Source organism: Felis catus, chromosome D1, assembly GCF_018350175.1.
Source record: "Felis catus isolate Fca126 chromosome D1, F.catus_Fca126_mat1.0, whole genome shotgun sequence".
Lineage (NCBI taxonomy): Eukaryota > Metazoa > Chordata > Mammalia > Carnivora > Felidae > Felis > Felis catus.
In genome coordinates, this window is record NC_058377.1 from 64,467,734 (window position 1) to 64,491,394 (window position 23,661).

Consider the following 23,661-nt stretch of genomic DNA (forward strand, 5'->3'; position numbering starts at 1 on the left):
GGGCAATAACATGTGGGATTTGGAAACACCCATGAACTCATGTGAACTATAGCGCCTGGGTCTACAAAAGCCTCTGCTGCTATTTTAAGGAAGTGAAAGAGAACTGAAGGGTGTCCTGCTGTAACACAACTCTTGTGGGCCCCAGCCTTCCTCTGCTGGCTTTGCCTTTAGTCTGCTTCTGGCCAGGTTCCGGCAGTGACCAGAGTCTCATATTTGCAGGGTGGCTTAAGTTCTGTTCACATGTAAAAGCCTTCTGGGCACACTGGTAATTTCAGACCACCAGGGTAATTTGAAAAAAAAAGATGTGTCTTACGGAGTTTGTCCAGCCTGTAGAAACGTAGATAAAAACTGAGGCCAGGGCTGTAGTGACTCCTGCCAGAGCTCGGGACTATGCCAGAGTGTGCAGTGTAGATGCCATCTGCGGCCCAAAGGGATTTTAATCAGCTGAACTGAGCAACTGGTCCTGGGAGGCCCAGGCAAGGCAACAACCTAGCAGCACAACCAAAGGGGATTCAGGCCATACACTAGGGGAAGGTGTTGGACTAAGTCCCCAGGGCCCAGTCCCGCCTTGATTCCAGAATTCATTCCTGTGGTCAGAAGTCGCCAAAGCTCTTGGCCCTATGGAACCCCACCTTGGTGCTGAGCACAGAGAAGTGCTTCTTGTCCTTAGTTGTTCACAAGACAAGGCGCAAAGTGTCTTTAGTCGAGGCTGACCACTAGGGGGACCTCCACGCCAGGTCGCGGGGTTCAAGTGCAGCCGGACTCCAGTGGGACGCAGAGCCTTCCAGACGGGTTGATCAGAGACAAGGAATGAGGCTGCCTTCAGGCCAACCTCAACTTGGACTGGATCCTACGGGTCCGGGAAGTCCGGACACCCAAAGTGTTGCTACTCTGGGTGTGCCTCCAATCGGTTTTTCCGTGGCTTCTCTCTTTGCAACTCTAGATACAAATTGCTTTTCTGCTTCCTCGTTTTCATTTCCTACGGCCGGGGAATGAATGGTGCTGAAGGGCTGAAGAAGCCCAGGGGACAGGCAGCACCAGAGCCAGGAACCGCCCGTCGGTGTCTCCGGGACCGGAAGGGTGCAGGGCGGGGAGGCAACAGGAGCGGGGCGGGGCTAACGGGGGCGTGGTCTGCGGGAGGCGGGGCTTGTAGCACCGTCCAGAGGGCGGGGCCACGGCTGGGCTGACTAGGCGAAGGCAGGTTCGAAAGGGCGGAGTTGACGAGGCCGGTCCCCGAGGACAGGGAACCGGTGGCGGACCGGTCCCTGCGGACCGCCGCGGAGCCCGAGAAGGAAGGGGAGTGGAGGGGCGGTCCCAGGGGAAGGAGGGCAGGGAGAAGCGGGGACTCCGGGACGAGCCTCCTGTGGGTCCCGCCCCCGTCACGTGGGCTCCAGACCCGGCCGCTGCCGCTCGGTCCGCTGGTTGGTCGGTCAGTTGGTCGGTGGGTCAGTGGCCTGCAGCTCGGTTCTCGGCTCTCATGTTCGGAGGTGGGAGGGACACGGGAGCGGCCCTCACACCTGAGCCGCCCGGAGAGGAGCCCAGCACCCAGGTCAGTGGGCTGTCCCCACGCCCCAGGTCCCCTGCGCGTTCCGGGCCGGGAGCCCCCCGCGGGTACATTGCCTAGGTAACCGAAAGCCCCCAGATTCAAGAACCACTCGAGGAGTGGGGGTCAGTGCCAGTTAGGGCCCCAGAGTGGGTCCCAGATGCGAGGGCAGGAACCCTCTTCCTCTTCTCTGGCCAGAAGACTGGGAGGAGGGTATAACTCCCGAGGAGGATTTGCTTCGAATTTTCACCCAACCCTGCCTGGGATCCATGGACAATCCCCACCCCTGCAGGTGCCAGCATGGCCCTGGAGATGCGCTGGATGGTCATTCACTTTAGTTTTGTGCGGTATGTCACCGAAGCATCAGAATAACTAGAGAGCACAAGGTTGGGGGTGGGGGGGGGTGGTCAGGCAGCTTAGTGTCTCTTTGCCCAAGCATATCTGTTCAGTGTGGTCAGATGCAACGGCTCGACTGAGACTAACTCTATACTCTAATTGCAAAAATGCAACATGCCATCAAAGTCTCAAGCCACTGCAGTCCCAGGAGACTGCCAGATGGGGATGGTCCTACTTAAAAGTGGGCTCCTCCTCTCCCTCATGACATCCCAACTCCAGACCCGCAGTTTTTCTTCAAATGAAAATAAGATTATGTATTTAAAAGCTAGAATTTCCAAAGTTTGTGTAGGATTGAAACAGGTATTCTAACTAGTGTTTAATCCTCTTAAAAAACAAACCCAGAGTGTTGTAGTTTGCTTTCAGAGCAGCTAGATATTTGGTATCGGTGGGTCCCCCTTTGCATATTTTGGTCTACTTCCTATCTTTCTCTCCATTTGTCTCTTTCCTTTCCCAGTTACTTAATTGATTATAATACAAATCGGAAGTGTTTCCAAATTGTATGTTGCATTTTGTGAAGTTAAATGCCCAACTACAGGAAGGTAGTTGGCTGTGCACAAAATTCATCTTCAAGATGTTCAGTCTTTGATTATTGTTTGTATCTGGAAAACAAAATATTATTTGATTTCGAGATTATTTCTCTCTTGGGGTTGGAAGGCAGCCCATTAGTATTCTGCTTAAATTCATATTTAAACAACTATGAAGTGGGAGATGAGAGAGATTAGTGCATTTCTCACTGCATTCATACATGATTTTATTCATACATTTATTATTATTATTCTTACTTAGAAATTAGATGATGTGCCACTTATTAGCTTATTGCTACGGGGGGGGGGGACAAACTGACAATCATGCTCTCTTCTTTACTGGGGTAGCTATGGCAGGTGCACTGGTTTTAAGACAATGCACTGGTTTTAAGTACAATGACAAATGCCCTGAAGGAGGGAAGAGCAAAGTTGTCGGAATTCCTGTCTTTCACCTGAGCAGGGAAGATCTGGGATAATTTCAAGAAAGGGGTGATGTGTGTGATCCATCTCGGAGGATTTCTCCTGGGCGTCTCCAGGCAGAGGTGGGTAGAGCATGACCTGGGCTGAGATCTGTGTAGGCAGGGCAAGCACCAGCTAGTCATGAGAAGTGGCAAGTGGTCTAACTGGACTCCCAGAGCAAGTGCTAGACAATAAAGCTGGTGACAAGGATGAAACATGGCCCCAGTGGGCCGTGAAAGCCAGGTGCAGAAGTCTGGACTTAGAAAGCATGGAGCCAGTGACAGGTTTTAATCAAGGGATTGACTGTGAGCTTCTCAAAGTCCAGGACCTTGGCCCTTGACCCTCCCAACCCCTAGCCAGACGGGGAGAAAATCCAGTAAATATTTGTGGAATGAATGGTCAGGCAACCCTTTGGAGCTGAGCTTCTCAACCTTTAACAAGCTTAAGAATCACGAGGGGGGTCTTAATTCAAATGCAGATTCTGATTCCTACCTAGGTCAGGGGTGGAACCTGATCTGCCTTTCTAACACATTCCAGGGTGGTGCTCTTCACTATCTATGGCAAGGATTAAGGACCTTGGTTTGCAAACCTGGGGAGCTTTTAAACTGTTTGGATGAAGTGGGTCCGGGATGGTGTTCCCAAGTTCCCCCAGGGGTGATTCTGCTGAAGGCCAAGGTGGAGCCTGCTCTAGCCCACTGTGGCTGTGGCAAGGAGTGAGCAGAGGGGAAAGACCCTGGGATGGAGGGACCAGTTAGGACATTGAAAATCCACCAGCATAGAAGCAGTGAGGCCTTCTATTGGGCCTGAGTGGGACAGGTGGGAGAGACTTTGGAAAGATAGAATCTGTGGGCCAGGGGGCCAGGGAGTATGTGGTATCTGTCTTCAGACTGACCGGACTGCTTCCAGCAGTGAGGATAGGGGAATGATTCCGAGACAATTCAGCTTTGGAGAAGAATGGCATGCCCTTTAGGCTCTACCATTTGACATAATAACATTTGGAAGTTGGTTTTAACGTGGATGTCAGAATTTTTTTTTTTTTTTCTGAAATACAAACCTGTTCATGACTTCCCTGCTTAGAATCCTCTGGCTGATCCCCTCTTGCAAAATATAAGGAGGAAAAGCTAATATGAATGCAACTAATGAGGTATCTAGACATTTATTAAGTTCCCAGACTGTGCACCCCCATTCGAGAGGCGACACTTGGGTGGGGGGAGATGTGACATTGTCACCACTTGGTGCGGCACAACTAGGCTGAAGCTTTTGGCAGCTTTGTTTTTTCTGGAGTCACTATTTTTCCTGCTTCCTCTTTACAGTGGTTCCACTTTATGTTTCTTGGCATCAGTCTTTGGTTTCAACACTTGCTGGCATCTAGGTGTCTCGGTTTTCAAAGAGCCCACAGGTGGTTTCAGAAAGGTGGGCTATATCCCTTATAGACTCTGAGAGCCAGGTCTCCTTAGCCCTTGCAGAGCTTCAAGACACCCATTCTTATCTCTGACACACTCAGTAAATAATCTGGGAGATGCAATCTGTTTAGCTTCAAACCCAGATCTCCTTAAGGCCTTGCGATTTTCCAGGGGGCTGCTAACACAGCTTTGTCTTCAGGAAATTTAAGATTTTTACTTAGTGCTCCTAGGTAATTCTTACTTTGGTGCTCCTCTATAATTCTTGCTTTCATTTCCTCTGTCTGTCACGTATGCCCTTATGCACACAGAGAACTGACTCCTCACTGTGCACCATGCTCTTAATCACCATGTTCCATGTCATGTAGTCATTTGGCCCTGTAACGTATCTGTGGATGGAAGGTCTGCACAAGATGGGATAGGGTTGCCTCCCTGATAGGATAAAGTATAACATCCTTCTTTGGCCTTCCAGGCTCTGCAAAGGCTGGCAATAATTTAGCTCGCCAGCTGTATCTCCACTCTTCCCCAAACCGAGTAGCTCAAGAGATCCTATCTTTTGTGCCTCTCTGTCTTTGCATGCACTATTTGCTCTTCATGGAAAGCTTTTTGTCTGCCCCGTGAGCTGACCGGACTCTTATTAACTTCAGGATGCAGATCAAACTCTTGAAGCACCTCTCCTCCCCCACCTCCAAGTCACTTTTACTCTTCTCTCTAGTACATACATGTAGCATCAACTGGAGAACTGTGCTATGGTCCTGAGGTGCCTTATTGGCGTGTCTCTGTCTACACCCACTCCAGACTCTTGTGTGCAGCCCTACATCTAGCAGATGTCCAGGAAGAGTTTGTGATAAACATGGGCCTGGAGCTGGCTGGTTTTGCAATGTCTGCTTCAGTAAAAGGGGAAAAGGGTAGGCTATTCTGCACAGGTGATGAGGGAAGAAACAAGAACAGAACCTGAAAGACTGGGACAAGCCCAGTGAGGAGTGTCCCACATGGCTAGAGTCAGAGGGTGGAGTGGGGAGGGGACACTGGGAGAGGTGAGACTGCAGTCTTAGGCTGGGGAGAGGTCAGGGAAGGCCTTGAGTATTGAAGCTAAGGAATTGACATTTTCTTCTCATGATATTGAAGGCCTTTTGGTGTGGAAAACATGTGGTGAACTCTCTGCTTTCAGGAGGATTCAGGGCTGAAAAGGGCAGGTTGCAGGACCAAGGAGCAACTTCCTGTGAGAATATGCTCTTGGAATAACCCATAGAGGTAGCTTAGGGTGTAAATCAAGGCAATGGCAATAGAGATGGAGAGTGAGTGATCTTGTCCAGAAATCCTGCAGGATTTGGTGACTGACTGGATTTGAGGGAGAGGGAAAGGCATCAAATTGGACACTGACACTTTGTGCTAATGTGCTGGGAGAAGAACGAGGCATTGTTAGTAGCATGAGAGCAAGGAGGAGATTCTTGGAAGGGGGAAGGGAAATGAGGATGGTTGATTCCTTTTGGAATCAGAAGAGAGCCTTGAGTAGTTTCTCATATCACACACACACACACACACACACACACACACGAATGGTGAAGCTACCCAAAGGAACCTATGCAGGGTCACCTGCTGCTGGTGGCAGAAGCCAGGCCTCTTGGCCCTGTGGCCTGGGCCTCTTTGTAGCACTGTGAGTTGGCCAGAGAAGAGCTGCCAGAGGTCCAGATGGAGATTCCATTAGGCAGTGAAAAATGGGAAAAAGACCAGGTTTAGGGTGAATTCAGTCTGCAGAGCAGCTAAAGCTGGAATCTTAGAGGTCAAGAATTCAGAAGGGAGTCTGTTGGTAGCCATTGCCAATGGGGGTTTGAAGGCTCATGCATCCTCCTTTCTGTCCTATGGCCTACTATATGTGGGCTGATGGAAAGTAGGGAGTGTTTTATGGTATGGACACTCATACTTGTTAGTGCTCCATGTTGGTACATGTGTATCGAATGGTTTTTCTGGGAATACAACCGCCAATCTGTCAGTTCTGTGGAAAGATGTATTCCAAAACCCACACACTTTTGCCCCCCCCCCAACAAAGTTTAGGGACGCATCCAATCAGTCCCGAGAAGTGGCCTGTGCAGTGTTGGAGTGGGGGGTGGTGGGTGGCACCCATCCAGGGAAGGCATCCAGCCTTAGGGACCTCGTTCCTCCAAGCAGAGGCCTGTGAGTAGGGCCAGTGTCAGGGGGCCAGATGGATGGGGGAGGGCCATAGCTGTCAGGGGAGGGGAGAAGACCTTATCTAGAATCTGACTGATGCCTGGAGACTCAGTGACCCTGAGGCTGGATTTCCTCTCCTCCTCTCTCCCTTCCACACCTTTCTGTCTGGCCAGGTCCCTCACTCTCCAGCCTCCCAAGGACAGGTCCTGCCTTTGCCATGGCACAGCGTCACCTTAGTTTGCTAAGACAGAGCTGGGCTAATGCATGTCAAACACTTAGATTATTGCCTGTTATGTGGTAATTGCCAAGTGAAAACAAAGACAAGGAAGCCTGGGGTTCAACTTCGAGGGAAAACTTGTCAAGCCTCCTGGCTCTTTTGAATTATGCAGCTGGATCTCTGGGAAGTTTCTACCTTATCTTGTTTTGATTTTTTGTTTTTGTGCTATTAGTTAATTAATTAATTTTTACTGATACTAAAATGGGTGCAGGGCCTTCTCATCCATGGTAAAGAATCAAGGATAGCCATGGATTGCAGACTTGGGACTTGGGTTGTCCAGGAATGACTCAGGAATGACTTATGCAGAGGTGAGTGGGTGGAGGGCCTTCTGACAAATCTCCAAGAACAGATTCTTAACCCAGGTGAGGCTGTTCAGGGGAATTGATGGCAGCCTGGCCTCTCCTCAGGCCTATAGCTGCTGAGCCGGTCTCAGCCGGCTCTGCTTTGGGTATATCTGTTTCTTCCTGGTGATGAGGACAGGCATAAGGAAGGGTTCATCCAAAATCCTAGGGTTGATCTCTGTCTGCTCAGGGATAGCCACTGCTTGCTGGTTGCTGGGAGTGTGCTCAGTGGGCATAATCAGAACTCCTGCCCAGACTCCCGGGTGAAAACGTAAATCCACAGTGAGTTGTGTGCATGGTTGGAATGTACCAGTCACATGTAGCTGGGCCTCTCAGCTGGGCAGGGACCACTCTAACTGGGAGGGCCACCCTTATGACTGCACTGCTATCCCAAGAAGTCTTAGCAAGCTTCTCCAACCTGCTTCTGGCAGAAAAGCCCAGGAATCTCTGCCAAAAGGAACTCTTAAGGTTGATAAACCGTGTGTGTTTGTGTGTGTGTGTGTGTGTGTGTGTGTGTGAGAGAGAGAGAGAGAGAGAGAGAGAGAGAGAGAGAGAGAGAGAGAAAGGAAGGAAGGAAGGAAGGAAAGGTGGAAAGGAGGAAAGAAAGGAAGGAAGGGAAAGAGAGAGAGAGAAAGAGGTAGTTGTATAGGAGCCAAAGGTCTGTTGTAGGGATTAGGGAAGAGAGGAGGGCAGAGCCACAGCTGAGGCCAGGAACACCAAGAATCAGTTACCTTTGTTTCTTACATGCACTCGTGGCAACTCCACTCTCTTCAGGGGCAACAGTCCCTCTCCCAACACAGGGCCTTGCTTCCCCTGAATCAAAGAGGTTTTTGCAGGAATAGCTAGCTGGACACTGCGTGGCTTCACCAAGGCAAAAGAGGTGTCGGCAGACTGGCCCCACGGAAAGCTGCCTCCAGAAGAAGGATATGGGGGCTTCCGGCTTTGATGGGGTTTACAAAGGGCTTGTCTCATGAGGTGGGTGATATTATTCCCATTTCACAGGAGGCAAATACGTGCCAGAGAAGTGATTTTTTAAAAAAGACCCAGAGTTTTAGATTTAATTTATTGTCCAAATTGGGACACTCGAGAGAGAAAGGAGGCAGACAAATGCTGGGTGGGGTCCTGGGGTGACAGGACTATCTTGGGTGTACCAGGGATGTGGTGTCGAACTCCAGATTCAGTAAGCAACCAGGTCAGGTAAGGCGGGGGGGGGGGGGTGGCTTGGGGACTGGAGAGAGAGGATTGCAGTAGGGGGAGGGGAGACGTTAGAACTTGAATTTGGACGGGAAAGGAAGATTCTTCTTAATTCAACATTTTACCAAAGCAAAGGAATAGTTCTTGGCTCTGACACCTGACCTTGACTGGATGTCATGAAAAAGTTTTATTACATAAGCTCTTCCTGTGACCAGCCAAGACATCTGGTTCTTCTATGCAGTGCCGCTCACCCGGTAACAACAACAACCACCCTGTGCGTCCGTCTAGGTTTTCGCCACGCCAGCTCACTGGAACTGCATAGTGCCTCGGGCGGGGATTATTGTCCTGCTTCTGGAGATGAGGAAACTGACTCCTGCCTATCCCCCTCCTTCCAGCATGGCGGGCAGCAGGTGTTCTCCACCATGAGGACCTGGCCTCCCTGGTCTCCGAGGTCCCTGCTAGCTCTAGAGTATGGACTTTGAACCAGACAGGCCTCCCTTTAAACCCCCCTTAAATCCCCCTGTACACAGATTTTCTGTCGCTGCTTTGAGCTTTAAGTTCCTCATCTGTTAAATGGGAACAATAATAAGCCTATTTCATTTGGTTCTTGTGATGATGAAATGAGAGGATGCACATACCGTGTTGCCTGTGGTGCTTGGCTCATCCCATGTCATCCTCTTCTCAGGAAGCCCGGAAAAAACTACGTTGTCAAGAAGAGTGATTTATATCATCTAGCGGGCTTATTCTGAAACTTTGGAGCAAGTAGCGTTCTCTGGGCCTCTAGGTGTGACACGGAAGGGGCAGCCCTGGTGAAGGTGAGCAGGGAGTCCATAAGGCAGAAGTACATGGCAGCCTGGTTTCAGATGGCTGGTCACCCATGTATAGGATGAAGGCAGCAGAGAGAGCTGAGCACCCAAACCAGCTCTGTGAGATGTGGCATGTGGCAGGGAAGTGCAGAGTCCTGCCTGCAGACTCCAAAAATCAATGGTGTGAGTTTCCTACCTGACCATGTGGAAAAGCCCATATAGGTTGCCTTAGCCTGGTTGCATTAATAGAAGTCCTGGCTTTAGACCTTGCTAGAAGATCATCCCACTTTTTCCTGCACTGGCCAAGGCTGGACACACCACACTCTGGGAGTAGGTGGAGGAGGGATGCTCTCTGCTACAAAGCTGGAGTCTGTGCTCTGCAAGGTTTGAAAGGACTTGAGAACTGACAGGAAGACACCAGGGCCATGACTGATTTTCAGATCGGACCTATCTTGTTGTGTGTTGCTCAGAGGGCAGAGTTGGGAGTCCATGGTGGTGATGGGAGAGAGAATTAGAGAAGAGGCAGATTTCAGTTCGCACTGATGTAAGAAATTCCACAGAATTCACGCTGATCTTTAGGGGGAGGCAGCAGTCTTACAGCCTGTGTTGTGGTCTATGTAAAGAGGGCGTTGTCCAAGTGGTATTGGTTAGAGAGAAGTTTGCAAAATAGTAGGGGAGGCAGATTTGCGGGGAGGTCTAACTAAGAGAACGGCAGGACTGTGGGGGATAGTTGGCTTCTGAGCAGAGATGAGATGCAGCAAACGCAGGGTGGGATGAAGGCGGGAGGCCGGGAGGGGGTGGCTGCAAACTCTGCAGGACTTTCTCTGTCCCAAGCCACAGGCCAAAGTCCTGCCCTGTAACAGGGTTTGGGAGAGAAGCTTTGTGGCCTGAAACTCTGAAGCTGTGACCCCAAAGAAGTGATTAGACTCTGTGCATTCTCTGTTCATGCCTACCTTGGCTCAGCCACCTATCCGGGGCTCGAAGTTTCTTACAGACTCATGGTCACCCCTTGAAGATTTTGAGAACACAGCATCCTGGCATCTGAAGAACCTGGGCCATGTGGTCTGAGGCACTGGCTCACAGCATCCAAGAGGGGATGGCAGGTATAGGAAGGAGACATCCAGGAAGGCACTGGGCACGACACTGGGAAGTCTGACTGTCTGTCTGCAGCCTGGGCTGCAGAGCGAGCTTCCAGCCCTAAAAGGAGCCAGGGAAGGGCTGTGGGCAGCAGGGCCTTATTCAAGTAGGCTGAGGTTTTGGGTGGGGTGTATGGGCGGAGGATGGAGAGTGTTGTGGTTAAGCAACGTGGATGCCTGTGGGGCACGCTATCCTGGCCTGGTTGGCAGGGAGGGAGGCCAGGGATGCCCTAAAGTCAGAACTGGCCCACTAGATCTAAGGAAAGTCCCCCTTTCAGGAGCAGAGGTAGAGCATAATTCTAAGTACTCTGGAGGCAATAAACTTGTGACCTCATTTATTATTTCAGGCACTGAATGATTTTTGACCATCCTCTATGCTGAGGACTGGGATGATGGGAACATGAGAGGAGTGAGACATGTCCTCTGCTTGGATAGCACTTAAGGAGTGTACTCCTTTCTCAAAACAGGCAATAATGACCAAACCACAGAGAGAACATTCAGAGAAAGAAGCGTGTGGGGTACCTGGCTTGCTGAGGAAGTGGCATTTGAGATGTGTCTGGAAGGAAAGATGGGGAGCAGAGACTCCCCTTCCTCTGGGTGAAGGGCATTTCTGGCTCAGGGAACAGCAATGCACAAAGGAAGGTGTGGGGATGGTGAATTAAGGGGCGGTTGCAGACAATAGCCAGGGGTTTGCTTTGGCTACAACTGAGGAATGGGGTTATATGGGTAACTGGGATTGGAAATCCTCATTTATTAAGTCCCCGCTGGGCGTCAGGGACCGAGCACAGAGCCATCTGTGCTGATGTACATCTCACAGGGGCCTCTCAGGGCTTTCACCCAGCAGGAAAAGTGACTTTCCTAAGGTTCCCTAACTGGCAAGAGGCTGAAATAAGACTTATGCCTGGTCTACCTGATCCTCAAACCCATGTTTTTTCCACTCTATCTTGCCACCATGTTGAGAGGTCAGATTATTCAGAGTCTTAAATTTACCATGAAGATCCAATTCTTCATGTTGAGGTGGGAAGATGGTCAGTCTGCACGTGTCGGATGACATTCACCTGTGAGAAGCACTTGGTGGACGTGACCAGATTGTTAAGGATACACAGCCAGCCCCAATAAGTATATATGTACACACACAAAGACCTGTTTGGAAGTAAGTCTCTAAAATAGTAGGAAGTTGCATAGTTCCGTGGTGCCATAGAAACTGTTACTTCCTGAGCACCATAGGCAATTGCTGATTTCCTGGCTGGATTCCTCCCACTCTATAAAGTACATGAGAATGGGGCAAGATAACCTGGAATCTAATCTAATTTCTACAAAGAGCCTCTTGGCTTAGCTACTTTATCATTAGTGACAAGTTGCCTACAACCCACCTCATCTGTTGGAGACCCCAGGGTGTCAGCCGTAAAGGGATCTGCAAGATGGCGCTCTGGATTGGGTTGGAAGGTGGGGTGAGGGACTAGAGTCGGAGAAACCTCGGCAGTAACCCAGGTAGGGGTGTGGGGGTGGAGAGAGGCCAACACTGTTCAGTAAACTGGCTGGGAGCCTGCCTGTGCAGGGGTGTCGAGTGGGGGCTGGGGTGCCTGTGTGAAAGGAGAGCACCGTTTCCACCAAGCATGTTCAGGCTCTGAGCAGGTGGGTGCTGGTGGTGGCTGCCTGCTGAAGGTGGGCTCCTTCCTTATCTTGTATGCTATAGAGCCAGCCAGTCCTTATTGCTGATTGTGCCTGTGTCTACCCAGGGCCCCATCCTCTCTGTTCAGCTTGGCCGTACAGCCGGAGCTCAGAACCCAGATCCAGCCACAGCCTCTTCTTTAGGGTGGACCCGGGGTCCTTCGGGCTGCCCAATGGGACACTTCCCCTCAGCCTGGAGAGAAAGCCTGAGAAGACCACCTTAGGGAGGCTGGGTGCAGATTGGGTAATATCTGGGCTGCAAAGACTCGGGATCTCATGTTAACAGGAGACTTCAGGTGGGACAGTGCCCTCCCTCTGTGTCCTGCCTACTAATCAGGAGCACTTTGAAAACTGTTAAGGGCTGCTCCAGGGTCATGAATCTAGTCCTCAAATGTCATGGTTATTTGTATTTGAGAGAGAATTTTATTTTATTTTTTACTTTTTTTAACGTTTTATTTTTTTAAATATGAAATTTATTGTAAAAACCACACAATTTTCAACAGAGAGCAAGAAAGGGGAGGGGCAGAGAGAGACACACAGACTCTGAAGTAGGCTCCAGGCTGTGAGGTGTCAGCACAGAGCCCAACGCGGGGCTTGAACTCACGAGCTGTGAGATCATGACCTGCACTGAAGCCAGACACTTGACTGACTAGGCCACCCAGGTGCCCCTGAAAGAGAATTTTAAATAAATCTAGTGACAGTTGAATGAGGGATGGCGTGAGAAGGCTTCCACAGGCTACATGAGACCCACGTCTTGTTGCATCACTGTCACACACCACGTATGGCAACCTTTCCTAAGTAATCCCGGGAGCAATTGCCCGTTTGGCCATAGGTAGGTGTTCTGTGAGAGTGTGATGTCCACAGGGAGCAATTGTGGGGCCTCTCTGGGCCACCAGGACAACTTGACCATCTTCTGTCAAAGCCACCTCTGAATTAAATGGGCTCTCCTGACACCAGTGCCCAGGGCCAGGGACCTCCTGCTCCATGAATGTGGTCAGGACATGGCCCTTCCTGCCCCCAACCCCAGGAGCCCAGCTTCAGCTTCAGCCTCCATGTTTGGGGTCTCCCAAATCCATCTCCCGGCTGTGACTTCTCTGCCAGGTGCCTGCCTGGCCCGTGAAAAACATAAACCCTGCCTGCTCACTGTCCCAAAGTGAGGTGCCTGAGAGACCCTGGTGGAATGGCTGAGAAAGCTGCCAAGGGCCTCTAAGAGTAAGCACAAGATCAATGGGACACTTTCTGCTCTGGAAGACTTGGTGGCCTGGACCTTTCTGTCCAATACTGCTAGAGAATCACAGAAAGTTTGGAGCACGTGTGCTGTGTTTGTAGCCCCAGGGTCTGCCTAACTGGGAGCTGGCTCCAAGGGATTTGGTAACTTCTCAAAGGGAGTCAGTGTCATGTATTTTTTCCCCTAACCCCAGCAGTTAGGGCCTGATAAGAGGTCTTGGCCAAGTCCGTCTTCTGGAATAGTGCACTTAGGGACATGTTCTCTGAGAGGAGAGAGGCAATGTGTTGCAAATCTACTGGGCCGGGCACTGAGCGGGGTGGTTTACTCTGTCCTCTCTCGTAACCCTCCGGCCAGCCCTGTGTGAGGCAGGTATTATTATCTCCATTTCATAGTAACCTGAGAGGTTAATATCTATTACCCAAGATCAAAAACTAACCCAGCTCTAAGGAGCAAAGCCAGGATTTAAACGCAAGTCTGACTGCAAAGCTTGGACTCATTCTACTGCCTCCCCCTGCTCCTCTCCTTCCTCAGGGGCATGGGAAGGAGTGCAGGAGCTCGGAGTTCGGAACAGGGGTGGCAGGGGGCAGGAGGGATCTCCTGTTGGTACTTCCTTCCCCTGCTGTGGGTCCTTTCTACCCTTTCACTATGAATCTGAGAAACTGCTGGGGATCTCCCATGGGAAATAGTCCTGCTGTATGGACAAGAAGTGAGAAATATGGAGAGAGGCCCCCAGGAGCAATTGCAGATGCTCCCACCACCCGGGGATCAGACCGACTGACTTCCAGGAGCGAGACCTCTTGGGCACCCGGAGAAGGGAATTCTCTAACTGGCTTGTCTTTGGTCTGCAGGAGTATGTGTGCAATGGCAGATTCCTGGATCGCTTTTCTCGGGAAAACCCCCACATCACTCTGGCCTAAGTGCTGTCAGGGGCAAATGTCTTGTGATAGGTGAGCTGAGATTAGTGCCCTGGGCCTTGCCCTCCTTCCCCCCATCACACGCTGGAGTTGTTGAATTGGGTTGAAGAGGAGACAGCTGGGCCCAGGGCACTTAGCTCCTTGAATGCAGCTTAAGAGCCGGTCAGCTGCCACATCTCAGAGTTTCCTCCTTGAAGCCCAACAAAGTCTGGCCTTGATCCCTGGTCATGTCCCATTTGGAGCTGACTTGCAAAGATAGATAAAGGACTATGAGGAACTGTCCCTACCTGGATGTTGTTTAAGTCTTCCTTAGACTGACAGGGATGGGGAACAGGGCCCCACATCTCTGGAGAGGAGGCCCTGTGTCCGCAGGTTAGTGTGTCGGGATCAGACTGGGGTGGGTCCTAGCTTGTTAGCCCTGCCATAACAACACACACAGATTAGCTGGACTAAATGACAGAAATGTGTTGTCTCTCAGGCGGGAGGCTGGAAGTCCAAGATCAAGGTGTCGGCGGGCTTGGTTTCCTCTGAGGCCTCTGTCTTTGACTTGTAAATGGTCATCTCCCTGTGTCCTCACATGGTCTTCCCTCTGTACCCATCTGTGTCCTTATGAGAACACCAGTCATGTTGGATTAGGGTCCACCCCCATGACCTTGTTTTAACTTAATTATCTCTTTAAAGAGTATGCTTCTAAAGATAGTCACCTTCTAAGGTACTGGGTGTTGGGACTTCAACATACAAATTTGGGGAGGGGGATACGCTTTGGCCTATGACAGGATGTTTCCCAAATCCTCAGTGAACAAGCCTCCGTGTCCTGGTGAGGTAAGAGAGGCAGTCACTGCCGGTCCTGCCGAGGCACCAGGAGAGGAAGGTAGGCCCAGCGCAGTCAGTGCAGGAGGCTTGATTGGCCTTGTCCAAAGGCTCAGCCCCGAAAAGTCCAGGCCAGGCAGTTCCCTTGTAGTCTAGGCTCTCTAGCAGCAGTGGGTTCTGTGTGTCGTCTTCATCTGCCTCCCATGTGGTCCTCAGGCCTCCAGTGAAGACAGAGCTGCTAATACCCTACTAATGAAAACCCTCCAGCCCAGGCCTACAGAGGAAGCCCCTTTCTCCTGACAGAGGCAGGAGCCAGGCTGTCCTTGCCAGTGCACACAGCCTGCCTTTAGGGAAATTCCCTGGTCTCTTACTGGTCTAAACGTTTTCCTCCCCAGTGCAAAAAGAAAACTGTTGCATCGATTCAAAATTAAGCTGTTTGACAAGTGTTGAAATGAAGCCTCAAAAGACAGAATAAACTTTGATTAATCCAGTTAGTATTTACCTAAAGCCTGCCAAATTCTGGGGTCTGTGCTCCCTCCGAGCCAGCTTGGGAGGCACATAGGAGGTAGCCAGCTACAGGCTACAGTTATGTATGAGGCCCCTGAACATTCTAGATGATAGAGAAAACTCGCCAATTCAGATCTGTTTTTTTTTTGTTGTTGTTGCTTAGCATTGTAAAATAATAGAATAAGTGGAAATGCCTGGTTTTATCATCTGTTAGGGGAAGTTATGTTCTCTTCTCCCGTCAGTCCTGTGGAAATCTACCTGCATTCACCACTTGTCCCTAGGTTGTGCCAGGGCCAAGCACGGTCAAGTCATTCTTACAGCAGAGCTCCTTCACCTCTGAGGATTAGTCCACGAAGAGGGGGTCTCGTGTACAGAGAAAGTGAGAGGGGAGAGGCTGCCATGGACGACTCCCCACCTTTATTCAGAAAGGTGGCCAAGCTCGCTCGTGCTCTTTCTCACATGCCCCTCCTCCTTTTGCCCTCCACTCAGTGCACACACCTAACATCTCTCATCAGCTAGCATATACTGAGTGTCTACCTGTGTGTTGGGTTCATGGCTGGGCTCTGAGGATGGGAACGTGAATAGAACATACTCCTTGCTCTCAAGCATTTTAATTTAGAAGAGGAGACAGACATATCGAGGACTTGGACAACCAGAGCCATAAGCAAGTTGATGCAGGTGAGTACCAAGTATGGCAGAAGCAGAGAGGAAGAGCCAGCCAGCACCTTCAGGCACTGGGGGGTGATGGTGTCAGGAAAGGCTTCCTTGGGTCGGTACATTTGGATAAGGTCTTAGAATGGGTGAGATTTAAAAGTATAGCTGGAGAAAAGCACCCCAAACAGAGGAATAGGGAAATCCTTCAGTTATTCAGGGAGTAGGAACTGGCTCAGTGGGGTTGAACTAAGAGTGTGGTGAGAAGTGCAGCTGGGAAGGTGGATCTTATAAGAGGGCTTAGATGGCTGAGCTAAGGAATACAGCTTTGTTCCTGAAGCAATGGGGAACCATGGAGGGTTTGGGAACAGAGGAGTAATGCCTTGGGAAAGGTGGGTTGGAGAAGAGTCGTCCAGAAGTAGGAAGCCTAGAGGAGGCAGCTTTGGCAATCAGGGAGAGGGTGGAGGCAGGGTGGAGAGATGATAAGGGTCTGAAGGAGAGTGAGCTGAGTGAGCCTTTGGTCATTTGGTCGGGTGTTAGGATCTACAGAGAGCCTGAATGGCACTCTACAAGAAGTGCCATTTGTGTCACTAGGAATTGAGGTTCAAACCCCAGTTCTGGTTCTCTTGATCCCCAGCAAGGAAAGGTGGAATCCTGTGCCCCCCTCTGGAGAAGCTCAGATCCCTAAGTGCTGGATTTAAAAAACAAACAAACAAACATAAGGAAACCTTTGTTATAAAAAAAATTCAAACACAAAAGTAGAAGAAATCATATAATGAATCAATTTACTTATCAACTAGCTTCAACCATAAGCCCTTGCTGGTTATATTTTTAGGGGATATTTTTTGTGATGAAGCTTCTTGAAAGTATTCATGTTGAGGCTACATTTAAAGCATTTCTCTGAGTCTGTCTATCATTAGGTTGAGGCACTGAAATGACTTGATGTCTGTTTGTTCCTCCTTGAAGGTGAGATTGTGCATGTGTGTGTGTTCTCCGCTATGAGAAGGGCAGTGAGGGCAGCCTTCTTTGTGTTCTGGGGCTGAGGAAAGACACTTCTAGCAGTGCCCATCAGCGGGTAAGGTTCTGTCTGCCAGGGGGCAGGTGAGGTGTGGACATGGGAGAGAGTGGAGGCATGGATGGCCTTCGGGGGGCAGTTTTCAGGATTGGACACCCTCATTATCCACTCACTGAAGGATGCTTGTGGCCTGAGAGCCTGGTCTCTGCTGAGAAAATTGACAAGACTAATCTATAAACTAAATAGCAATGAAGTAATTCACTCTGGCGGGCATTGCCCAGTGGCCACAGCACAAACACCTGTCCTCCTAGACTGCCCTCCTGGCATTTCCCACAGGTGGATTACAGGGTCATCTGCAGGTTGCTGGGGATCCAGGCTCCCTGACAGAGGGCACTGTGTGGATGGTAGGGGTCACCCAAGCTGCTTTGGGGCCTCCTTGCTAGTGACGAGTACTCATACCTCCAGAGATGATGTACTGGTCACCAGTGTGCCATACAGACCAACACAGACCAGTCCTTCTATGGCCACTGCCACTTCATCCTTCACTGAGTGACCCAGGTTGGTGCGCGTTTGATAATTATTTGTACTGCATAAGTGCTGTCTGGTTTTAGCGCCAACTGAAAAATAAGACCAAGAATCAGACAGATGGAGACTAACATATCAGCTCTGGGGCTAATAAAGATGTTGAGAATGGCCAGCAGGGTTCCCAGTGCATCCCTTTCCTTACCTGGCATATCTACCTAGGCCAGAGATCTGGAACAAGGCAGCTCTGGAAAAAGAGAGGGAAGGGTGGGGGTTCCTTCCCCCCATTCCCTCAATCAGATACTTAGCGGTCCAAGAAAGAGGATGTCAGCCCCTGTTGGATATCCCCATGGCAACATGAAACAACCAAAACGGAAGTGTGAGCAAGTTGTGGGTCAGCAGAGATGCTCTTAGACAAGTAGGGGTAGGGATGCTGTCATAAAGGAAGGAGAATCACCTTGAAGAATTAGTTTCGATGGATAGAGACTAGAGAAGGGACCATTAGGTTGAGGGGACGGCATGAGAAAGACACTGCAAAATGAGAATGCCTTCCTATGGCTGGAGTATCAAGAAATCAGAAGGGTACAGTTGGAAGTGGCCAGGCTTGGCGAGGAAGTGCTGCAGAGTGGTTAAGAATATGACCTTGGAGTTGTACTGCCCGGGTTCAATCCCATCTCCACTGCTTCCAGGATGTGTGATTTGAGCAGTCGTTTAACCTCTGCAAGTTTCAGTTTCCTTGTCTGTAAAATTTGGATAACAATAGTTTATAAATATTGAGGTATGAGACACACATAAATATTTAGCTCGGTGCAGAATGAGTGTTTAAGAAATGGCAGCCGTTAATATTACCATCATGTGTCCAGGACAATTTGGGGTAAGCTAACAGATGCTTAGATGCCAGACTCATGAGCTTGGATTGCTGTGGGAGAGGCCAGGTGAGAGGAGGCCCTCCAAGGCCTAGGTTCAGACACCTGAACACAGCTAGGCCTGCTGTGGGAGGGATGATATGGAGCAGCGCCTCCCTGCCCAGAGCAATCCACAGGGGCCTGTCTGCTGTTTGAAGGCAAGGGCGGGTCACGGGGGAACGCATAGTGTGCAGGTCAAGCAGGCCAGGAGCTACCAAGAGAGAGCAGGGCCATGCTGAGAGAGTTTCTGATCATGCTCAATCTCTGGGGCTGCTAAGAAATAGCCAGAAAGCTGAAGAGCATTTGAATGCTTTGGTCTGGAGCTTACAAAAGTAGTCTAGTGTTATGAGTTGTGAATATGGAGGTGAAGTATGGATTGTCCAGGGAGAGACTAGAAGAAACAGGAAGAGAGCTGAGCACAGGGGCGGTGAGTGGAAGCTGAGACATAGGACATTAGTGAAGGAAGAGGATCTGGAAGAACCCAGAGAGCTTTTTGTCCCCGATGCCAAAGGAGGAGAGCATCTCATGGGGTTTTGTGTGGATGAGATGCCAAGGAAAGCAATCCTAGCCAACACTGACTGATTGCCCGTCTAAGTGCTTTACTTGTATGAACTCCTGTAACCTTCACAACCACCTTTGAGACAGGTGCTTAAGTTGTCCTCATCTGAAAGATGAGGAAGCAGAGGCACAGGAGACCCCTGGCCAGGGAGCATTAGAGACGGGGTCTGACCACAGTCCGGCTCTACAGCTCAGCTTGTGCTTTAAGCCCACCCTTTGCTGCCTCTCACAGGAGTAAGAATGGATATAGCTTGGGGGGTGGGGGGCAGTAGCATCAAGGCACAAAAATGGAGATCTAATGGCAGCAGGCCTGGAGAGAACAGGAGGAGGTGAGCGCTTTGGTAGTGAAGCCAAGGAGAAACATGAGGTGGTGGCTGAAGGAAGGGTTTTAGAAGAGCAGAGGTTTTGATATTTGTGTGGTCCAGAGGAAAGAGTAGGAGAGGGGACAGAGGCACAGTCAGTGTAGAGAGGACACCACTGAGAGCCTGGGCCACAGTGGTACTAGATTAGGGGAGGTCTTAGGAGGCCAGAAGGGGAGTTGAGGGATTAGGTTTCTCACCAAAGAAAGATGTGTGGTAGTTTGCCGAGGCGAGTCTGGTAGGAAGGATGCACCAGATTAAAGATCTAGGTGCAGGAAGATCTGGTGGAGCTGAAGCTCCTGAACTTGCCTTCTCAGGCAGGGGGAGATGGGGTGAGCAGTGACCCGGTGGCATGAGCCGTGGAGGTGGCTGGAGGGAGGTGGGCAGGTGTCAGGGAATGATCTTGTGTGCTGACTGCTGACATACATCAGGCCCTTGCAGTAGGGGGCCCATCTCTGCTGTCCAGGGGTGCTGAAAGGGGAAATGGAGTCAGAGGAGAGCGTGGGAAGGTTCCTAAGGTGGGCAGTGGAAGGGACAGCCTGCCATGGCCCGGTCCTCGGGGAGGGGGAATTCTGAGTGAGCTTCCCTGAGAAGGTCCTAGCATCCTGCTGCATTATTGCTGGTAAAGGACAGGCAGCTTCCAGGTAGATTCCTTCAGTGACTCCCATTGCCTGATGGGTAAAAGCCAAGTTCTAGAGAGACCACTCATAACCTGGTCCTGGCCTCATTTGCTGTCATTCTTTCCCAGTCCTCTGGTCACACCAAGCTGTACGCTTTCACGAGCATGCATGCACATGCACGTACACACACCTGTCCCGCAACATACTTTAGGATATGTACACTCCTTACTCCGTTTGCAGTGCGTTCACATTTCTGCATGCTGCCCATCAGAGATACTACACTTGCTCCCTGAAACTTTCTGGGATTGCCCATACTTGCACTGGTCACTCCTTCCTCCTGCCGCCTCACCCTGAACATGCTCAGCTTCCCTCTCCCAGGAGCATACCGGGTGCCGTATTGTTGCATACGTGTCTTTCTGGAATCACAGGGCAATCTATGGTGCCCGGCACCTACCAGCTTTCCCTCGACTGATCCCCACTTGTATGAGTGGGTGACACACTGAGCCTTATTATCCACAAAATGATGAGCAAACGGTCAATTTTCAAAACTCAGCTTCTCTTTGAAAGTAACTTCTGTGTGATATTTTACATGTTGCTTGCTTACTGAGCTAGTGACATTGTAATATTGCCATTAGCACTGAATTGCTATCTGAACTTAATTTTAGGGATGATGGGAATTTCAGGGAAACGATGCTTTTCTTCTCACAAAGGAATACTGTGATGACTTTAAAATTAGACCATTAACTTATCCATTTCTGAAGTCGAAGTTGGTAAAGCCAAAGTTTCTTGGCTCTGCCTTATAGATCCCAGATAGAGGCTCAGTTCTACATGGACCCTTCACATTCTAATTGACGTGGATGAGCGACGAAAGCGTTTTGACCCTTGGAAGATAAAGAAGTGGCATTCATTCATTTCCTCTTAGCATCGACTCCAGGGTTTTACAGATGATGCGGGGCAAATAGTGTTTGTTAAATAGATAAATTTAGATAAATAGATAAAAATATATACATTGATTTTTAGGAGTCATGCATCTTTTATGACAGTTTCCTGTCCCATGTTTTCTTTTTTCAAGTAGAATATGATCTTGTAACAGTTGAAGGGGGTCAGGGCAATGCACAGAATCCCCATGAAGACACTGTATGAAGGGGAGAAGTTAGCAGTGTCTTGGCCCCGGTGTTTTGAGCCCTGTTTGTTTGGACATGGAAGCCAGCTTCCTGTCTCCCAGCCTTCACTGCTCTGAGCAAGTCTGCAGGACAAGGCAGTATGGTGGGGACAGCAAGCAGGGACTTAGGTGACAGACACACTGGACTCCACGGAAGGACTTTCAGCAACCATGTGACCTCAGGCAGTGTCTTAACATCTTTATGTCTTAGTTGCCTCTTTTGTAAAACGGGGCTGATAATTATAATACATCCCGCACAGGATGGCCAGGAAGATTAAATGAGGAAATGAGGATGGAGTCTTTTCACAGGGGCTGCTGCTTCTGGCGCAGGCAGCTTTTTGCACACAGGTGGAAACCGCACGGGCAGGAGGTAGCGTGCCATCATCTGATGTCCTGTGGATGGTGGTAGTGGCAGGTCAGGCAGAGAGATCTCCGAGCATGTGAGGTGTTGTGGCTATGGCGTGGTCCTTCACATCCCAGCCTGGAAGGGGATGCTCATTTGTGTCTACTCCCCAGACTTGATGTTTCCGAGACTCTCAGAAGGAAGCGAGAGACCTTCCGCCCGAGTTCTCTAAGTGGCTGCAGTGAGCCCCACTGTAGTGAAGACACAGACGTACTTGTTGTAAACACAGTGTTAAGAGGCACGTTGATGGGGGCTTGGTGATACTCTGTCCCCTGGACACCGTCTGGCTCCCCAGCTCCTTCTTCCCAAAGGCAGAGGTTCGGGCCTGGCTGCCTGCCCCTCGATCCCTCTCCTACTTGGAGTGTCTGCATTGCTTGTCTTCGGAGATCTGCCCGGACTCTCCTCCTCAGGCCTGGGTTGAGGCCCATGGCCCTGGTCACTGAGATTGCTGTGGGCTCTTCACCACAACAAGCCCTTGGTTGGGGAAAAGGACCAGCTTGGGAGCAGAATGTTAAGAGCAGAAATGGGTGGTGAGAACAGCCAGAGGAAGGTGAAGCAAGTGTTTAAAAATCTTAAGCAAAGACCTGGAAGGAAACTCAACATCAGCTCTTCAGTGTTCCCGAAGCCCAGAAGGTCAGATGTGCTGCTTGGGTGTGAGCCACGACACCCTCACGCTCTCTCATGCTCTCTCATACCCGTTTCCTGGCCAGACCCCGTGCTCCTCCTTCTGGGCTGGGCTCCTGTGTCTCATGCTCATATCTCTGAGGGTGGTGCTTCTCTTAAGAAGCTTGCCATTCCCAGCAAGAGGGAGGATGTCGGCCCTGCTCCTGAGTCCCCGGGACACCTGAGCTGGGAGGAAGTCCCTGGAGGTGAGGTGTCTGCACCTGATGCTACTCACTGCATTCTTCTGAGGAGGGAGTTGAGCTCTGTGGCCTATTCCCTTGCTACGATTGCGTGTTGGTGGGAGAGTTTTTTGGGGTCACGGAGCCTTGCTTGACGGACTGTGGTTTGATGAGAAGGGCTTGAGCTCTTTGGGTAAGAGCTTAAGTGGAAGCATCTGGGTTTGGATGTGCCAAAGGAGGCTGCTGGAGGAGCAGTGACATGTGACAGGAGTTGGGCCGGGTTTTCAATGGAAGGGCCAGAAAGAAAAAGGACTCCTTCCAGCAGGTTCGGTGGAGCTGGGCTCCAGCACAAATGTTCTTAGGGATCTTTTGGAACTGGCCCCGCAGGGAGTGGCTGGGAATGCCCGGTGCACACAGCTCACTAACCTGGCACAGCAGGAAAGAGACGCTTAGCAAGAAATACTGCCTTCGTCCCCCGCTGGCCCCGGCACTGCCAGCCTGTGCCTCAGCTTAGCGCCCCGTGAGCGGTTCTGGCACACCTCAGCCCCCCGGCCTCAGCTTAACTGGCTGACTAAACACAGCAGCCTGATCTGGGATATTTAGGTGGGAATGAGAAGCCTGTGTGTGAAAAATATGTTTGAAGCTGAAAGCGTCAAACAAATGTTTGCTATCAGACATGACTGATACTGTGATTAGAGCAGTGCAAGTTAAGTGGCTTTTTCTACCTTCAAAGGCTTTCTTCTATTTCTCCTGTGCAGTTTTTCTTAGGCTACTTCAGCTTCTATTCATTGACAAAAGAAATCAAGGCCCCGCCTCTTCGCTTTTATTAGACTCCGATATTCACTGATGGCATTCCGTAATTCTGATGCAGCTTCCTCGGCATCCTGGCCCCTCTGTCCTGCTCCAACCCCTCTCCTGTGACAGGACGTCTCTGTGTCCCCTGATCTCTCCTGATGGAAAGTCAATGCCTGTGGCCTTGTCCTTCAGTCCTGATACAAAGCCAGTGTCTGCAGGGCCCTGCCGTTGCCCTGAGGCCATGCGTGCTGCTTTACTGCATCGGCAGGCCCTTCCCTCTGGGGACAAAGTCCTCCAGACTGGACAGGACCTCAGGCCTCAGGGCCTCCCGGGGCCCCTGTCACCCACAGGAGCCTCTCAACTTCCGGTTTAGACCAGTGACCTCTTCATTTTTTCCATTTTCTCCTTTTTGGAATGGGAATGTCTATCCACACATGCTCTGAGCCAGGTCCAG

General features: G+C 50.5%; 1 protein-coding gene across 5 annotated transcripts in view; it reads left to right on the plus strand.

The window, feature by feature from the left end:
- The first annotated feature begins 1,414 nt into the window (after positions 1–1,414).
- The window catches only part of PPFIBP2 (PPFIA binding protein 2), a 144,948-nt gene continuing 122,701 nt past the window's right edge, over positions 1,415–23,661 (plus strand). For 4 of the 5 annotated variants that reach the window (XM_045038896.1, XM_006937067.5, XM_045038898.1 and 1 more), the window contains exon 1: positions 1,415–1,549. The gene's annotated coding sequence lies outside the window, so the exon portion shown is untranslated. Of the gene's footprint in view, positions 1,550–1,625; positions 1,891–23,661 lie in introns of those variants that run through there. The other variant, XM_045038897.1, reaches the window with a different exon arrangement.